Here is a 7397-nt window from a genome sequence, read left to right on the forward strand (position 1 = left end):
AAAAAAAGATAATACTGTAATGCACTACTGTCAGTGTCCTAGGTGAGACAGTTAAGATTGCCCAGCTATGTTTTCTTAGAAGGTTAAAAAAAGATGGGTATTCCTGGAGACCGTCATATGGTGTGATGAGTGAATTAAGGAATTTAGTCTGTGCTTGATGTTCTCTTGATACTGTTTCACAAATCATTACTACAACTATTTGTCCTCACATCATTTCAAAAGCCATTTGCATTGTGAATCTAAACTTGTCGTTGTAAAACAATTCGAGTTAAACACCGGGGTGACTAAACTGATGCTCTATTACCTTTTTTTGTGTAACTGCTTTGTCTTGTCAAGATTTTTGTATTACTGGGGTTGGGCAGAATTCAGTTGCCATCTATTTATGGCCCTAGGAAAAATCTGATATTGCTGTTACTGCAGGGGTTCCCTTGCATCAAGCAATGGTAATTTCAGAGCCTAGCTAGCTTCTCTTGCCTGCTCCTTAGACAAATGACCCCAAATTTGTCTTATCTGTAAGTCATCTACAGAGTTCATGGCTGTCCTGGTTTTGGATGAGATAGAGTTTTCTTCCTAGGAGCTGCTATAGCGTTGTGATTTGGGTTTAGGATGAGAATAACGTTGATAACATGTTGATGTTTCAGTTGTTGCTAAGCAGTGCTTACACTAGTTGAGGGCTTTTTGAGCCTCCCATGCTCTGCTGAGTGCACAGGAAACTGGGAGGGGGCACAGCCAGGACAGCTGACCCCAACTGGCCAAAGGGCTCTTGCATACCACATGACATCATGCTGAGCAAAAAAATAGGGGGAGTTGGCTGGGGGGACGTGGCTGCTGCTTGGGAACTGGCTGGGCATCGGTCAGCAGGTGGTGAGCAATTGTGTTGTGCATCACTTGTTTTCTATATTCTTTTATCATTATTATTTTCCCTTCCTTTTGTGTCCTATTATAAATTGTTTTTATCTCAACCCACAAGTTTTACCATTTCTCCAATTCTCTTCCCCCATCCCACGGTGGCAGAGTGAGTGAACAGCTCTGTGGTGTTTGGCTGCCTGCCAGGTTAATTCTTTGAGGCCTATAATAGGAATATTTACACACCTAGTATATAAGATTCTGAAATGCTTGCTTTTTTTACCCAGTAGCTTGAGAAATACACAGGCTGAACAAGAATTCCAAAGCAGCTTGCATTCTGCCTGCTTCTTCAGTATGGAGTGCTTTTTAAAGAGTCTTAAAACTGTTATTCTACAGTTTGCATTTTACTGTCTGAAACCACGCAGTTTCTATACTTTGTTTCAAGTGTGGATATGAAGTTTATATGAAGTTGCTGATTTGAAGCAATACAGGTTAAACAACTGATTTAAATTATCAGTTATTGTAAGTGGTAGGTATAGAGGTTTTTGTTGAAAGGTTGATTCCCCTCAATTTGTACCCTTAAAGTACAGATTTGCAACTAGATACAGCTTTTACATTATGTTTGGTTCTTCCTTCTGATGATCTGTGAAAGTGCACTGTATTCATATTTAAGCAACTTTACAGCTGGTTAGATAATTACTTAGATTTCTAATTTTTTACATTATGATGGTAGAAATGCTGACTGGTATTTGTTTCCTTTTTTTTTTTTCTCCTCATTTTGTGTTGAACTGCATTTTGATAGTAATGAAATGCAACACTTTAAAGTTATGAGTTCTGTAAAATGCTGAATGTGCTGCATACATATGCAAAAAGTTAACAAATGTTATTGATTTAAAATTAACTGATTAAATAAAATGAGATATCTTCTGTAGTTAGTGAGTTGTGCGGACGTTTCTGGTCATTGTCCTTTGTTATACCAAAACAAATAGGTTTCAGGCTGACATTTGGTGATCACTCTGTGTTGATGCTGCTGTCCTGAAAAGAACCCCAGTTGTGCTTGCTCCAATACTATTCATGACCCTGGCTGAAGAAAATACTCTTGAGTTAAACATAATCGGGTAGTTCTAGGTTATGCAAAATTCAAATCATGGTCACTTAACGGCATCATCCTGTCACGGCCTGGTTGTTGCTAGGAAAGAATTATACCTTTTGCTTTTATTAAAACTCATAATTTGTTAGTATTGAATTGCAAGTTAATTAAAGAGCAACTGCTGTTAAATGGAATAAAACAAATAATACCTGCAAAAAAAGCTGTCAGCATTGCAAGTGAATTTTATCAGTTCAGCACAAATGGATTCTACATGCTTTGCAGTAACTTCTAGATTTATGGTCTAGTTCTCTTTAAAGTTGCTTGACAGTTTCTTAAAAATAGATTATAGTACATCTAGGATTCAACATATGGTGCTGTAATTTCAAATATAAATAGAATTACATTTTTTCTTTAACTGTCAATCATTATTTATCTTATTTACTCACCTGAATTAAACTCTTGCACTATAAAATATTGCCATCCTTTCCTGTTCTAAGAGCTTTCTCCAACATCCTCAGTGTTTTCCTCACTGCTGGTGTCCCCTTTCTGTTTGGGATTTCCTCAAAATGCCACCTTTTATTCAACTTCTGAGTTTAGGTGCTTATCTTATGACATGTCTACTCTGCTGACAGAGGCCTCCAAACCAAACTGGATACCCCCAGATTTGTTTCTGAGGTGCCTCCCCCACAATGAAAAGTCTTACTGCACAGAATTGATGCACCTTACAAGCTCAAGTGCAATACCATGGAAATAGGGCTGGTTCCTGGGTCAAAATGTTACAGGGTCAACCAGAGCCACGTTTTTACCTGTTGATTTATGAAGCTGTGTCTCCACTAGCTCAAGGAGTTGCACTTCGTTTGCAGAGTGAGTATGTAGACTAACTGTTGTATGCTGTTCACGGGCAGTTTCCACCCGATGGTGTTTTGCTGTTCTCTCAGCCTTCAGTTATGACAGCACTTGGGTGGGTGTGCAGCAGCTGAGGTAAAAGTGTTCGGGTGGTACCTTTCTCTCAGCAGGACCTGGAAAGAGCTGCAGAAGCTTTGAGCTTCGCTCCTGCTCCTTCCTATTGGGACAATCCCAGCCATTAGCTTGGGTGACTTCACATCCTTTAGAAGTTCAAATGGGAAACTTCCATCACGAAAATCCCTTACAGGGACTCCTATCAAAGTACTCTGGGCTCTCATTTCGAATACATGATAGATGGTTCAAGCTAAAAAAAAACAAAAAAGTTTTGCCAAGCAAAACTGAAACACTTGCCCAAGAAAAAGAGTCTGCAATTGATCCTCCCCCCATGCAAGCAGGAATGGTGCTTTTCTTCCTTGTAAAGTGCTGTGGGATTTAACATGGTGAGAGAATTGGATATGATTCCTAGGGCTCCAGATGGCACCTGCCAGATGGGAGCTCATATTCTTAGGTCTAAAGATGCTGGCATTAACAGCACGCTGTTTGAGAATGCAGTAACCTTTTGTGATGGATTTTCTTACTAGATAATGGTTTTCAGTAAGTGGTCAAGTACTCCCATTCGTTGCAGTGTCTCCAAAATTACTTTAATCTGGTGAAAAGCTACGTCTTCTGGGTAAGGTATGGGATGGCAGGGTTTGGTTTGTTTCCTTGGTTAAATGTACTAATCCCTCAGATTTGCTAGATCAGCGGAGGCATCATTGGCTTCTACATCTGATTCCTGCCTCCCAAAAATGGTTTTCTTATTCAGAAGCACCGCTCTGCACAGAGTTCCCATTTTAAATCTATGTGTATTTTTGCTTCAAAATCTTTGTCAAAAACACTGGGGCTTGTTGCCTGACTTTCTGTAAGCAGGATCAACAGTCAGAAGTCTGACTTTATAAAGAAGAGGCATATTAAAGAAACTTAGAATCATAGAATCATTTAGATCGGAAAAGACTCTTAAAAGCATCGAGTCCAACTGTAAACCTAGCACTCTCAGTCCACCACTAAACCATGTCCCTAAGCTCCACATCTACATGTCTTTTAAATACCTCCAGGATGGTGACTCAACCACTTCCATAGACAGCCTGTTCCAATGCTTGACTGTGCTTTTAGTGAAGACATTTTTGCCAACATACAGTCCAAACCACCCCTGGCACAACCTAAGGCCATTTCCTCTTGTCCTATCACTTGTTGCTTGGGAAAAGAGACCAACCCCCTCCTTGCTACAGCCTCCATTCAGGTAGTTGTAGAGAACAATAAGGCCTCTCCTCAGCTTCCTCTTCTCCAGACTAAACAACCCCAGTTCCCTCAGCTGCTCCTCATAAGATTTGTTTTCCAGACCCTTCACCAGCTTCGTTGCCCTTCTCTGGACACGCTCCAGCACCTCGATGTCCTTGTACTGAGGGACCCAAAACTGGACACAGTATTCAAGGTGCTGCCTCACCAGCGCCAAGTACAGGGGCATGATCACTGCCCTACTGCTGGCCACGCTACTAATACAAGCCAGGATGCTGTTGGCCACCTTGGCCACCTGAGCACACTGCTGGCTCATGTTCAGCTGGCTGTTGACAGACACCCCCAGGTACTTTTCCACCAGGCAGCTCTTCAGCCACTCTTCCCCAAGACTGCAGCATTGCATGGGGATGTTGTGCAGGACCCGGCACTTGGCCTTGTTAAACCTCATACAATTGAACTCGACCCATCGATCCAGTCTGTCCAGATCCCTGTGCAGAGCCTTCCTCAAGCAGGTCAACACTACCACCCAACTTGGTGTCATCTGAAAACTTACTGAGTGTGCACTCAATCCCCTACTCCAGATCATTGATAAACATATTAAACAGAACCGGCCCCAACACTGAGCCCTGGGGAACACCACTTGTGACCAGCCACCAACTGGATTTAAATCCATTCACCATCGCTCTTTAGGCTCAGTCATCCAGCCAGTTTTTTATGCAGCAAAGGGCATGCCTGTCCAAGCCATGAGCCGCCAGTTTCTCCAGGAGAAGGCTGTGGGAAACAGTAACAAAGGCTTTACTGAAGTCTGGGTAGACAACATCCACAGCCTTTCCCTCGTCCACTACACGGGTCATCTTGACACAGAAGGAGATCAGGTTAGTCAAGCAGGACCTGTCTTTCATAAACCCATGCTGACTGGGCCTGATCACCTGGCTGTCCTGTATGTGCGCATGATGACACTCACAATGATCTACTCCATAACCTTCCCTGGCACAGAGGTCAGACTGACAGGCCTGTAGCTCCTCACATCCTCCTTCTGGCCCTTCTTGTAGATGGGCATCACGTTTGTAACTCCAGGCAACTGGGACCTCCCCTCCCCGGTTAGCCAGGACTGCTGGTAAAGGATTGGAAGTGACTTGGTGAGCACTTCTGCCAGCTTCCTTGGTACCCTTGGGTGGATCCCATCTGGCTCCATAGACATGTGTATCCAAGTGGTGTAGCAGGTCACTAATGATTTCCCCTTGGATTAGGGGAGCTTCATTCTGCTCCCCATCCCTGTCTTCCAGCTCAGGGGACTGGGTACCCAGAGAACAACTGGTCTTCTTATTAAAGACTGAGGCAAGGAAGGCATTAAGTACCTCAGCTTTTTCCTCATCCTTTGTCACTATGTTTCCCCCTGCATCCAATAAAGGATGCAGATTCTCTTTAGCTGTCCTTTTGTTGTTAATGTATTTACAGAAACATTTTTATTGTCTTTTACGGCAGTAGCCAAATTAAGTTCTAGTTGAGCTTTGGCCCATCTAATTTTCTCCCTGCATAGCCTCTCAACATCCTTGTAGTCCTTGTGAGTTGCCTGCCCCTTCTTTCAAATGCCATAAACTCTTTTTTTTCCTGGGCTCCAGCTGAAGCTCACTGTTCAGCTAGGCCAGCCTTCTTCCCTGCTGGCTCGGCTTTTGGCACATAGGGACAACCAGCTCCTGGGCCTTGAAGATTTCCTTCTAGAAATATGGCCAGCCTTCCTGGACTCCTTTGCCCTTCAGAACTGCTCCCAAGGGACTCTGTCAACCTATCTCCTAAATGGTCTGCTCTCTGAAAGTCCAAGGTGGCAGTTCTGCTGACTCAGCCCCTTCTCCAAGAATCAAAAACTCTGTCATTTCATGATCACTGTGCCCAAGATGGCCTTTAACCACCACATCACCCGCAAGTCCTTCTCTGTTGCAAACAACAGGTCCAGTGGGGCCCTTTTCCCTAGTTGGCTTACTCACCAACTTGTCTAAGACACAAATGTGCTGATACTGCTTAATTTTATCCAAGGATTTTTTACAAATAATCCTAAAGATAGTTCTAATCTCAAAGAGGATGTGGAGACTTTATGCAACGTAGTATCACAAGATTTTAAGTAGAGTCCCATTGTCCATCCAGAGCAAAGGCGAATTATGTCTCTTTGGATGGAAGATAAGCAAATCTCCAACTTGTTCCCAACTTGAAGGTGTTTTAAGCTCCAGAACTGAGAATATTTGTTCATATATCTAAAGGTACATGTCTGGTCTGGGAAATCATAATGAAAAGAAGGTGGTGGTAAAATTTTTTTTCTCCTCAGTCATTTCTAGATTAAATGCTTTCAACCAGAAATGTCCTCTTTCAGCTGATGCATCTGCTGAGTGCTGTGGCACTGAGCCACCGCCTTTTCTTTTCCATTGTCGTCTTCATTAGGCTGAAGGTTTTTCTTGGGCCTGAGATCCAAGACTCAGAATTGGTTTAACTTGTTAGAGCTCTTTATTTGTAGGAGTTTTTACAGACTGAAAGACAACCTTGGTTATGCTTCTCATAATTTTTATTTTTATTTTGAGTATCAGCTAATCCGCTCCTAATGAAGCAGAACTATAAGTTGCAGTTATGCTTAGTAAAAGATGTATTCCTTTTTTTGTATAGAGACAGCTGTTCAGAGACACAACACACATATTGAAGCAAGCTGATGCTCTGCATAAACATTTTTCATACTGGAAGACTGCTTTTTGGGCTTAACTTCTGAAACTGTTTCTCACAGTATTTCTACCTGAAGGGAGAAGAACAAGGAAGAGAAGCCTCACAGGAGCACACTTCTCCCACAAGTCACAGATCAGCGTTTCACGCTCAGCAGATTTAAAACAAGAGTTTGTATTTTCTACATGTTTACTCATGCTGAAACTTCAGACCTTCCAAGGCTCGCTTTCCTTGGTTTCATCCGTTTTAGACACTTCACAGGACACATTCTCTTGTAGGGGAATTAGTTTCTATCTGATCAGTATCGGGTTTAGCCACAGTACACAATCCCTCAAAGCAGGAAGGTCTGACAAAGAGCATCACAAAAGGCTGGTCATGATATATTTAAATGCTGACAGCTTGTGATTTTCCCTCAATGTCATGATACTTCAAAGTTTCTATGCTTAAAGCTTATGTTTTAGTTCTTGGGGTAGAGTTTTTTGGCAGAAGAATATAGGCAGAGGAAACATTTGTATCCCAACTTCTCACCAGCTTGACAGGTAAAAACCATGCATTATGACAATCACAGAGAGAATGA

This window comes from Phalacrocorax aristotelis, chromosome 2, assembly GCF_949628215.1.
Source record: "Phalacrocorax aristotelis chromosome 2, bGulAri2.1, whole genome shotgun sequence".
NCBI lineage: Eukaryota > Metazoa > Chordata > Aves > Suliformes > Phalacrocoracidae > Phalacrocorax > Phalacrocorax aristotelis.